Source organism: Rhipicephalus sanguineus, chromosome 2, assembly GCF_013339695.2.
Source record: "Rhipicephalus sanguineus isolate Rsan-2018 chromosome 2, BIME_Rsan_1.4, whole genome shotgun sequence".
Taxonomy (NCBI): domain Eukaryota; kingdom Metazoa; phylum Arthropoda; class Arachnida; order Ixodida; family Ixodidae; genus Rhipicephalus; species Rhipicephalus sanguineus.
In genome coordinates, this window is record NC_051177.1 from 205,589,200 (window position 1) to 205,600,697 (window position 11,498).

At 43.6% G+C, this 11,498-nt stretch overlaps 1 protein-coding gene across 1 annotated transcript in view; it reads right to left on the minus strand.

Moving 5' to 3' along the window:
* Positions 1-10,420, minus strand: part of LOC119384023 (probable D-lactate dehydrogenase, mitochondrial) — a 64,585-nt gene extending 54,165 nt beyond the window's left edge. Inside the window, exon 1 of the mRNA XM_037652309.2 lies at positions 10,332-10,420. The gene's annotated coding sequence lies outside the window, so the exon portion shown is untranslated. The remainder of the gene's footprint in view (positions 1-10,331) is intronic.
* Between the last annotated feature and the right edge of the window lie 1,078 nt (positions 10,421-11,498).

The window sequence follows — 11,498 nt, forward strand, 5'->3', positions numbered from 1 at the left end:
TATATATATATATATATATATATATATATATATATATATATATATATATATATATATATATTATATGCGACTCTAAGGGCAAATGTGGTGTACTTTAAGAATACTAATGCTTCACAGCTGAAGTGCACAGCTGTGAAGAAAGCTTTGTCGCATTGCTCGCCTGAAGAATGAAATATTTCCACCTGCTTGTTCTCCATCTCAGTTATGAATAGTTGTATATACTAAGCATAATAATCGCGTCGCTAGGAATCACCGTGATCACGATGTGACCACCATATCTTAAATTTCTACAGCTTTGCCTATTAATCACTGCCTTGGGTGCACAAAGCAAATGACATTATGTATTAAAATTTGACAGCTTTCGTGCTTTATCTAGTGAAAGATTGTGCTTACAAATACATTCCACATTATAAAGATAATATTAAAAATGCCAGCATGCGGCCTCTTGCAGCCATAAAAATAACAACCCGTTTTTTTCGTTTTCTTAGCAGCACTTGCTGCAAGAATTCCAGGTGCCTTAAATCATTTCGAGTATGTGACTAGCTCGCTTGAAACCTCGCCGCATAGAAAGCGTTCGACTTAGCAGGTATTCCATTCTGCAGTGATGTGACTGCGCCTGAAGAACGCCCATAAGTTTGGGGTGGGCGCCTCCGCATTGGAGAAGGGAGAGTGCAATTCAACATATTTGTCTGATTTTCTTAAACTGTGCTGAGTAGTAAACGCACAGAAAAATAAATCGAACTTACAAAGCTTGCTAACGCGCATGGTCTCGATAGAACAAACGTTACAGTAAGGATGGGCATGAAATTGTGTGAGTATGGGGCAATAGTTGAATGCACAGCCAATTATTAACACACATTTGTCATGCGAGCAACGCTTATTTAACCGTTCAACGGTTGCAATTCAGCGTTAATTTAATAAGTAAGTTGATTAGCTTAGGGGGAACTCTTTCTGGAGCGAACTAAAGCTTCTGAAAAACAAAAATGCAGTCATGCCGTCAAGCTATACATTCACTCTAATCAATTTATGTCCACTCTTTTCATTCGTATCCCGCAACGTCGATATTAGCTACGAAACGCCATTCTTTATCACGTATATGTCAAATATTCATCTTCGTAAACAATACTCATAAACAGGATAAGCACTGAGGAAAGTTATGAGGTGGACTAGTTGGTGTTCATTCACCTTTACAGGTGCGCTTGTTAATACAGACACAGGACGAATATTATACAGTGGACACAATGCGACGAGCGCAATTACCGCTCGTCGTATTGCGTCCTGTATATTATTAGTCGTGTGTCTGTATTAACTAAGCGCACCTTTGAAGAAGGATAAGCTTGTCTCGCCGGAAAGCAAATGTCCATCTTTGCAGTGGGAACGTGCTTTTCCCGAATTTTGAAGTAACAGGCCTACAGAATTAGCTCGTCTTTTCCTTTTTGTGACATACGCACACAAACATACGCACGTGCAAGTCCATGACCCCACGTGGCCACACACTTCAGTACAGCGTTTCATACGCATGCGTACACCAAGAATCGGGACTGCAGCACCAGGAACATAAATTGGTACGAATGGAAACAGAATGAAACAAAGCCCGACGGTGGCGACAGCACCTGTGACTATTGAAACATGTGCTCATCGAGCAAACCAGTGTTCATAGGCACATTTTTTATGCAGGTGGCTCTAAAATAGGCGCCGCATAGTACATATGCGTGACACTGCGAAAAGTTCTTTGGGCTCGTTTAAAACATTTCGAATCAAAGAAATAAACGAATAAACTACAGAAACACAATATTTCGTGGAGTGAGTGGCGTGGCGCTGTTTGTGAAAATTTTGCAGAGATAAGGAAAATGAGCAGAGAAAGACAAATTCATGACTTTTGTGTTTATGTCATCGCCTGTCCCAGCGAATGTTACATGCTCTCTTTATGAGGCGTGTTGCTTCATTCTGGGCCACTTCTATGAGCAGTGGCGCTGTTGCGATGAGATATGGAGCTAGTATATAGTACGTCGAAGCATTCTTGAGCGCGAAAACACGGGCGTGAACGTGGAGCTCAGAAGCAATACAGCGGCGCTGCGCACTTTAGTTGGACGCTGTTGCTTTACGACAAAGATAAGAAGCCAGCTTCCATAAAAAGTAACCCTTGGCGCGCTGTATAGCCACCAGCGCAGTGATGCTTTATGGCAGCATGCAAAGAATGCCGACATCACAGACGCCTACGTCGAACGACGACGCGTGACCTGAACAACCGAGCACAGGCCGCTAAGTCGCACAGTTTTCGAGCACTATCCTCGGGGCAACCAGTTTGCTGCCCTGCAAGGCACCGTCATCGAGCAAAGACATTGGGAATGACGCGTTATAGCATTAGGAGTGCTGAAGTTGAAAGCTCACAGGTTCCATTATGCTTTCGCCTAAGACCACTTGAAGGCGAAAGTCACCAGGTCCTTTATGCATTTGTCTGAAACAACTGGAATGCGAAAGCCATCTTTGTTTCCTTCTTTTTCATCTGAGTCCATAAAATTATGGACTCAGATATATTATAGATTATAGACGCCGACTGCACACGCCCATTCACACACTCACTTGAGTATCACGTGACTTCTGACCTACTCTTATTAACTATGTTTTCCCATCGCTATAGTGTTGTCATCGACGCCAGTCTTGCGAAGTATCGTCAGGTCTCGCCAAATCTCGAAAACGTCTCGACTCGTGAGACGCATAAGGCTTTTTCGCCTTCAGCTGTACGTACGCCATCGCTGCGAGGATGGTACGAGTTAGTGGTATAGAGGTGATGTGCGTAAGAAACATAAATTGGCTTTTCGTAATCACCTACGGCAACGAATACGAAGAGTGAAACAGAAATAGACGGGCGCTGAGTGAGGCAAAAAACGCCAGACCCGTGCTGAAACCGCAGCACAGTCACAGCGAAAGCTGGAAGAGCGGCGCTGTAAGCACTCTTAGGGCTACAATACAAGTACACTAGAAAGGTACCCACTACGCCATAAATCACAATTTCTGTGAAGTTGGGAAGCACCTACTAAGCCAATATTCGTCATTCTGCGGAAAAGCGAGGCACCAGCTACACGTCTGTAAGGCATTATGTTCACTTTGTTGACGCGACGACTGATGACGATGGAGAATTATGGCTCAGCCCTTTGTAACGGGTTGGAAGCTTTAAACGGCCCACCAGTTATGTAATTTTTATTGGGTGACGCCCGGTCGCTATTTCCCTCTCCCTACATGCTGTATAACATACGTTGACGTGGAAGACAGAGAGAGGGGGGGGGGGGCGAATAACTTTACTGAGACCCCGAGGAAATGGATCATGCGCTTATGGGCTCCCTTGGCAACCAATACAAGTGCACTTGCGAGGAACCCACTACGCTATAAATCATTGTAATTTTTGCGAAGTAGGGAAGCAGGCACTATGCCGTTTTTCGTCATTCTACGGAGAGCCGTGGTACCAGCTAAACGCATGTAAGGCATTATGCGCACTTTGTTGATGCTGTGCCTGATGACGATGAAGAATGATGGCGGACGCCTTTGTAGTGGGTTGGAGACATTCAACAACCATTCAACGTTGCGCAATTCGCATTGTGTGGCGCCTGGTTACAGAAATAGTGCTTATTTTACTCTTCTACCACGCTATATTGCATATGTTAATGTGGTTCCTTGCCGACATGAAGCCTGCATAGGGTCTTTTTGCAAAGCAGTTTCAAGCACCGGCATGGCTCAGAGGTTGAATACTGGGCTCCCACGCAGAGGACCCAGGTTCGAACCTCGTTCCGTCCTGGAATTTTTTTCTTATTTCGTTCTTTTTTTGTCATTTCGAGCGATAGTGGTTACGGACACCGGCGGTAGGGGCGGCGGTGGACAACTATGGCGCCAAAAACGGCCGCTGAAATGATCTCATAACAGCTTTCGCTGTAAAAAAAATCGTTCTGATTAAATTTTAATGTTGACTTACGCAAGGTTGAATACAGTAGGACACTATATACGTCAAGAATCATGTCAGCAGTTCATTCGGAATGTGAAGGCTTCCTGCCGGGGAATTTCGCCACCTTTTCACCCTCACCCTGGATATGTCAGGAAAGAGTGAGTGGTGCGAGCGCATACGTTCCGTCAAACCTCGCCAAGTGCCCGTTCCCGCTCAATACACCAGTAACGCAAGCTAACACTGCACTGAACTCGCAGTGTGCCGATACTGTGACCTCTCCCTCCGCATTTTCTTCCGCCTTGCCTGCGACCTTGACCGCCTATCGTCTGGCAGATGAAGATGACACCTTGCGCTCTCCCATTTCGCTCACACTCCGCGGAGAGTGAAGGATGCATGTGTTGCGCTCCCCCACTTTCACCGGAAGTGCGAACGGGCTGCCGTGCACGTCAAGGAAGCGAGTGCAGCGAAGCTTCTACGCCATCTCCGCCGTCTGCTAAATCTAGGTCAAGCGCGCTCGATAGCGAAAATCAATAAAGACCTGCACGGCTTAAAGAAATGGAGACGGCACTACACCTATTATATGAAAAAAAAAATGACGTGGGAAGTGCCAGTACGGGATGATTGCTGTACATTTAAAATGCAGCGTTTTTCAGTGAGGGACTGCGTAAGGTAAAAAATACAGAGCACGTCCTTTTCTTTTTTTTGCCGACTACCTCTTTTCTAATATCAGCTTACAGATGACAGCTTACCGCAACAACTATGAGCGCTGATTCATTTATGTAGTGCGTTTTCATATTGAACATGACACATTTTTCTCGATCATACCCTATTTGAGTGCAATACTGTCGTCGTACGCAGTGGCTTACTGTTTGCCGTCCGTTCTGCACCGCAGGAACATGCGCCCGCATCACAAAGGAAGCGGGTGAGAAAAAGCATTGGCTCGCATTTATTACGTTAAATCATTGAAGATCTAATCGTGATGATGCTCATACCTACAGCTTCCGCCTGATACTCTGTTCGTCAAAGACAATTCTTGTTAAAAACAATTATCGACACGTTGTAAGTGCCGAATGTGGCGTCACAGCGTGTCTGCAGACCAGCTTTCAGACGAGACGGCTAGTTATACAGAATTTGCGAAGCCTTGCACCTAAACAGAAATGCATGATCGACTGCTCTGTGCTGGAAACATCGCTCCAGTAGTCGTGGAAATATTCCCGAAGATATCAAGCCCTTAGAGGCCGGACACTTCGCTTTGCATTTTTGTTTTGTCCTCGAGAATATTGTGTCGTGTACAGGCTAAAGGAATTCGCGCAAGCGATTCAGGTAAACCATTTTTTAAAACTTACGATTCGCTTTGGACAGTACTTTAACAAACTGGTGGGAGCTAGTTTGATCAGGAATCAGACTGGGACATGTGTCAGCCATCCATCGCGACATTTGTTGAAGGCTGGGCACGCATACCTTCAGGTTAACCCGTAAATTTGAAATGCATTTTTACTGCGGTTAGCACATGTGCTGTGGTCACACTGCTTACTGATATCTGTTCTCACCCAATTAAAGATTGTTTCGTTCGTTTTTTTTTTACGTTCGCTGGGGGCCGCCTGTTTCCATTTCTAAGTGGTGGCGAGCGAGTCGAGAATAAGAAAGGGGATTTCCCCTCGTCCTGCGTCTCATTCTCTGTGTGCTGTCTTCGCGCTACGTTTCAATATGAAGCTACACCAGCTCACTCAGTGCACGACGTTGCTTCAGGATAGGCGTCTTTTTCTTCAGACTACACACACATTCCTATAATATTAGTTTCCTTTGGCACATCGCACAATTATATTCCAGAGACGATTGAAGAGGCCGACATTACTTGGGCAATAAATCGCAACGCTTCAGGGCCTATTCGAACCTTATTTATTATTATCTGTGGTACTTTTATTACACGTATCACATTTTATGTATTGTATGTAGCCAGGTAGCTTTTTAGATCGTTTACCGAGATGATCTTTCACGAAGATGATTTCGGATCTTCTGGAGTGAAACTTATTGTTGTTCCACATATTTTCTATTTAAAAATCATAAGGCACCGCCATATGCATAAAAGTGCGAAATAACTGGAACGCGAATTTATTTCATTGCACGTGTGCTTTTGAAAATTATATAGCAAAACTGCTGCCATTGAAAGAATTGATTGCAAATTGATGTAGCTGACTAACTCATCGGCTGTAATTCGTAAGTTTAAATGTCTGCAGCAATATACTTGATTAATATTGAAGTAATAAAGTGTCTTTATTAGGGTTATTATGCGTTTCAATTTCTTTATTTCATTTGGTGTCGACATACGCGTTTAGCGATGTTTAAATCGAAGTGCAAGAAATGCCTTAACGCCGCATTTTCGACCGACGTAAATATTCGGTGCCGGACGAAATGGGTCGTACTGTATATTGTGCCTCCAGAGATCAGAATTACGTACGCAAAGAAAACGATGTGTACTCTTACACAGGTAAACGACAGAACGTTTGTAGAAAGGTGCAGCCGGCGGGAGAGTTGCCTTCGTGTGTTGAGACAGCACACTTGCATAAGTACAGACGCGGGTACGCAAAAATAGACGAGTACGAGTGCAGTTGATTACAAAAATAAAAAAATAAGCAAAATGAACAATAAAAACAACAACAGAGTAGGGCCCCCGCAGCTGTCGTAATCATGCGCAACTTCCAAAAACCAGATGCTAAATATATGACACGGTTACACAACCAAGCGTTTCAGATACCCGAGGCTGCCGAGAAAACTTTTGAACTACTGTCTTCATGCCAACACTTGCCGCAGTGGGCTGTGAAAATACCAGCTGCACCCACAGGTGATGTTTTAAACTGCTTAAATCGAGAATGCCTATGCGGCTATATTTAAGGTTGCTTCCTGCAAATTAAATCCCCGATATCGATAGAAAAAGAAATAACTGGGAAGCGCTTGCCCTGTCTACTGGTTTAAGCCATGCCTTGTAACAGGCCCGTAGCCCTATCTATCTATCTATCTATCTATCTATCTATCTATCTATCTATCTATCTATCTATCTATCTATCTATCTATCTATCTATCTATCTATCTATCTATCTATCTATCTATCTATCTATCTATCTATCTATCTATCTATCTATCTATCTATCTATCTATCTATCTATCTATCTATCCATCATCCATCATCCATCCATCCATCCATCCATCCATCCATCCATCCATCCATCCATCCATCCATCCATCTATCTATCTATCTATCTATCTATCTATCTATCTATCTATCTATCTATCTATCTATCTATCTATCTATCTATCTATCTATCTATCTATCTATCTATCTATCTATCTATCTATCTATCTATCTATCTATCTATCTATCTATCTATCTATCTATCGCTATCATAAGCTTTGTAAACATGGTAGTTTTCTTTGATTTGCTCATTGTTCCATATGTGCCACCGCGACACAGGAACTACGAGGCACAGAATGTGGCTACACAAGCATCCCTACTTTGCCATAGACAGCTAAGAGGTCATTGTTGGCGGCGTCAACAAGGTATGCACCTTTCACCCCCCGGAGTTTCTCTGCAGGAATTTTACTGCTAATAAATAATTTATACACCACCTATAAACCACCATCATACAGCTTCGATCGTCATGACATAATTGCATGGTCGTTTCACAATGTGCATCCGGCTAATTTAGTGGTCGCATTTCGGCATTGCTTGCAAGCTAAGGCAGAAACAGAGGAATTGCGTGAAATAATAGCTCGGATAAATTTAGTTATTTATTTATTTAACAATACTGTAGGCATTTGTACAGACCCATACAGGAAGTGGTTAGAACAGGTACACTTGAGCATGGGAATAGTAAAACTGTATGAACGAGAAAGTTGGATAACAAAGCAAAAACAAAACCAAACTTAGCAAGTAACCATTCTAGCAATCAACACAAGAAGCGTTGCTGCATTTGTCATACAATGTAAGTAGGGTTATAACAGAATATAGTCAATAAATATCACTACGGAATATTGCAAAAATGTCATCACATCTCGCGAAGCACCATACACTTACACTGATAAATACTGCATGATGCTGGAATGTGGACAGCAAGAAATTTAACGAGATTTTATGAATTGCTGTCGGCCGTAATCTATTTAACCAACTCCCTCGCTAAAGCTAAGTTTCACGCAAATTTAAGCGTTGAATATGCGCTCTTTTATTTTTTATCATTATTTTTGAGCGGTGCGCCTTTATGCCACCTCGGGAGCGAATTTCCACGACTCCTGATACCACACAGTTTTTCACCCTGGCCACAAGTTTTCTGACGTACTCGGTGCTGTCAGTCAGACCAAACGATGATGTTACTCCAGTTTATTGGACACATAATCATCCACGATGTTTCGGGTCTGCATGATATAAAATCCACAGTGGTCTAGTGGTTATGGCGCTCGACTGCTAACACGAAGGTCGCGGGATCGAATCCCGGCCGCGGCGGCTGCATTTTCGATGGAGGCGAAAATGTTTGAGGCCCGTGTACTTAGATTTAGGTGCATGTTTAAGAACCCCAGGTGGCCAAATTTCCGGAGCCCTCCACTACGGCGTCTCTCATAATCATATCTTCATTTTGGGACGTTAAATCCCAAATATTATTACATGATGTAAAATGATATGACGTAGAAGCGAGCGTTACGAGCGGCCGTAATTCACATGTTACCGGAATAAAAACGCGCCTTCTATCGTACTGGCTCTTGCTCAAGAACGCTTCGCAGAAAAAAAATTAAATCGCAATTGTCCCCTACGGCGGCGCTCATAACAAGACGATGCTTTATCTTTTTGAGCCACGTAAGTTAGTCAAATTACCACGCTTGCACTATTGCACATTATGAACGACAAAAGGAAGAAACTGAATGTCCATGCATGTGCCTTTGACAAAGCTGGGAGATTTTATTACGAATAATACAGTAGCGTAGAACAGGCGAACATGATCTACCTTGACGCGATGCTCTTTTTTTTTTTAGCTGAAGAACAGCTAAATTGTTTCCATTCGTGCACAGAAAGTCAGTCAATGACGATTCTACTTTCTTCGATGTCCTGCATTTTGACGCGTAGCTTGTCGCCTTGTCGACTGCTCTTCCCATTTCAATTTTGAAAACATTATTTCTGCATTGCGTTTGCTGGCTCTTCTTTGCGCTTGTTCCACTCATCTAAATGTATTGTTTCAAGACTAAGTTATAGAAATTTAAACAATAGTGCCATGCCCCTTTCTTCCTCGGACCATCCCCCCAATACTGACAAAACCTCGACTACGCAACTGCTACTGCGACAGTGCTCTGTCGTCTATCGCCACATATATGCGGAAAAGATACAGTTATTATCATGCAGACCGGTGCTGTCGTATTTTCGTTCTTTGACTGCACACGCATGAAAACTGCGGCGGTGTTTTGCGAATAACACAAGAAAAACTTTGGGAGAACGTTCCCATCACAGCTCGTTCACATTATGATTTTAAACGTAAGAATTGCGAGCATGTATGGACGCTTTTACATTGCGATTCTTGCAGTGCGTGCTGAGAGAAGAGGCAGAGGAAACGCGTGTAAAAGTGCTGTCAGACATAATATCGGAGAGGATGGAGCATATTAACACGAATATGTTTAGGATTTCTTATATATTGTTCTCGGAAGGGTGTGTAAAAGTAAACGAATGTTTGCCTCAAACGCAGGCAGACATCGCATCGCCAGGCCGTCGAAAAAAAGCCTTAGCGCGTCACATGATTCCTAACCACAATCATAGATAACGAGTAGCTCAATGTAACCATCACTTCCCGAAATTTCAAACAATGTAAGGGAAGAAAAATGACACTTGATATTTTCAGAAATAGTAGCCGTTTTCCGGTGTCAACAGCGTCTCAGGCGGATGGCGCATGCTGCCACAAACCAGTAGAAGAAAAAGTGTGTTGTGCTGAATACGCTTCAATTGTACACGTGCCTGACAGGAACATTCTTGTTGGATACACAGCACTGCTCGCCGTCGTCACCGTACGGTCTTCGCCGAATATGCCACGTACGGCAATTTCAGATTTCGAAGAAAGCGCTCAACCAGCATTGTTATGTCTACTACATCACCGAGTGCTCATATAAACTACTTGAAGAACGACTTTCTTCTTTCTCATGTCCCGTAAATTTGCCGGCTTTTCTTCGAGTAACACGAACCTACTGGCGCAGACTTCGACATTTCTGCATCATTTAAACGAGCTTAGGTGTTACTCCATTGCAGATGGTGAAGAAACAAAAATGATTGCCAACCACAGAGCGGATCTCGGCTCCCGTGTGACCTGGAGGCGCACATGCGCGAAACGACGCAAATGCCCGGCGGCGAAGCCCGACGACTACGCACCTGTACTTGGGTGGTGTTGGCGTCGTGGGTCTCCAAGGGCCGCTGCAGCCGCCGAAAGCCGGGAGGCAGTTCTGTGCGCTGCTCTGGCCACAACCGCTGCGGCGAAATACCTAGTCAGTCAGCGGTAGGAAAACAGTAAGAGGAAAATGGATGCCACATTTCAGCAAGCCGCAGCTGCCAGCGTGGCGCAGCAATCGGTTACGATAGAGAGTAGTAGTAGTAATAGAAGTAGAATAAGTAGTAGTAATAATGAACGAAGAAAGTTGGGCTGGTTGGTTCTATGTTTATATGACATAGTTGCTGGCACGAAAAAAACTTGAAGGAAAGTAAGCGCACTCTCCTGTTCAGAATTTCTTTGCTTTAAGCGTTTCGCGCTAGTAAGAATATGTCCGAGTCGCACTACTTGTTAAGCGTTAGAGATGGAACAAATCAGCCCTGATTAAATCCAAAAATAAGAAAGAGTGAAATTAAAAGAACAACAACGTATGAGCCGTATGTTGACTGTGTTAAGTAATTAGGAAAATGTAGTTGGGGAATTGCCTTCTTCTATGTAGTGCCTTCGTAGTGAGTATAGCCAGTTATTTAAAAAAACAAAAACAAAATAATTTCTTGTCTGTTAGGCAAACAAAGGAAAAAAGGTGCGCTCTGTGGAATAATAAATCAAATAAAAACAAAACGAAAATATTGTATATATAGCAAAAGATAATGTCTATAGAGCAGTCTACAGTTAGCAATAATATAACCTGAAACCCTTTGGAGACGGTTGACCGGAGAAGGTGAAAGGCGCGGCCCCTGTGTTTATCACTGGGTTCATTACGGAGCCATTCCACTCAGTGAGGTGGATATGAGCAGCGAAGCCCCCCTGGTAGCACTCGCCACAGAGGCTACACTTAGTTTTGATGAAAGGTACAGAAAGGCAGATACTTTTCATGAAAGGTGCGCATAACGTTCCTTTTGATTGTAGCGAATGCTTGAGCAGCATGTGCCGTTTCGCCGCGTCGTCTTGTCTGGCTTGCCGCATGCGCTTGGCGTTTCGTGCATGCTCTTGAGGAGCCGTTTCGGCGGCATACGTCTCTCTTTTGCCGCATTCTCCGATTCGCGATACTTCAGTGGACCATCGGTGAGTGGTGGGTTTCGTCCAATGAATGTGGCACATGTTTTCTTACT